The sequence below is a fragment of the Arachis duranensis genome, chromosome 9, assembly GCF_000817695.3.
Source record: "Arachis duranensis cultivar V14167 chromosome 9, aradu.V14167.gnm2.J7QH, whole genome shotgun sequence".
Taxonomy (NCBI): Eukaryota; Viridiplantae; Streptophyta; class Magnoliopsida; order Fabales; family Fabaceae; genus Arachis; species Arachis duranensis.
Window position 1 is genome coordinate 99612861 of NC_029780.3, and position 1058 is coordinate 99613918.

General features: G+C 35.2%; 1 non-coding gene across 1 annotated transcript; it reads left to right on the top strand.

The window, feature by feature from the left end:
- Positions 1 to 3: 3 nt before the first annotated feature.
- Positions 4 to 107, top strand: LOC127742166 (small nucleolar RNA R71). Its single transcript, XR_008003353.1, has one exon. It is a non-coding gene; the product is annotated as a small nucleolar RNA R71 (small nucleolar RNA).
- Positions 108 to 1058: the final 951 nt, after the last annotated feature.

Here is a 1058-nt window from a genome sequence, read left to right on the forward strand (position 1 = left end):
AACATGTCAGAAGGACATCTTTTGGTCATCTGCTTGTATCTTTCCCAAGCTTCATAGAGGGATTCACCATCTTTTTGTTTGAAGGTCTGAACATTCACTCTAAGCTTGCTCAGCTTTTGAGGAGGAAAGAACTTGGCTAAGAAAGCCGTGACCAACTTATCCCAAGAGTTCAGGCTATCTCTAGGCTGAGAGTCCAACCATGTTCTAGCTCTATTTCTTACAGCAAAAGGGAAAAGCATGAGCTTGTAGACTTCAGGATCTACTCCATTAGTCTTAACAGTATCACAGATTTGCAAGAATTCAGTTAAGAACTGAAAAGGATCTTTTGATGGAAGTCCATGAAACTTGCAGTTCTATTGCATCAGAGAAACTAATTGAGGCTTTAGCTAAAAATTGTTTGCTCCAATGGCAGGGATTGAGATGCTTCTTCCATCAAATTTGGAAGTAGGTGTAGTATAATCACCAAGCATCCTCTTTGCGTTATTATTTTTGGCTGCCATCTCCTCTTCCTTTTTGAAAATTTCTGTCAAGTCCTCTCCATAGGCTTGTGCTTTAGCTTCCCTTAGCTTCCTCTTTAGGGTCCTTTCAGGCTTTCAGGTTCAGGATCTGCTTCAACAAGAATGTCCTTGTCCTTGCTCCTGCTCATATGAAAAAGAAGGGAACAAAAAATAATAATAAGGATCCTCTATGTCACAGTATAGAGATTCCCTTATGTTAGTAGAAGAAGAAAGGGGATAGAAGAATGGAGATGGAGATTCGGATTTTTAGATGAAGAGAGGTGAAGAGAAGTGTTAGTAATTAAATAATTAAATAGAATAAGAGAAGAGAAGAGAAATTTTCGAAAATAATTTTTTGAAAAAGAGGTTAGTAATTTTCGAAAATCAAAGACAAAATATAATTAAAATTAAAATTTAAAACAAAAAGAATTTTTGAAAAAGAGAGGGAGAATTTTCGAAACTTAGAGAGGGATAAGTAGTTAGTTGGTTTTGAAAAAGATAAGAAACAAACAAAAAGTTAGTTAGTTGATTTGAAAAAGATTTGAAATCAAATTTTGAAAA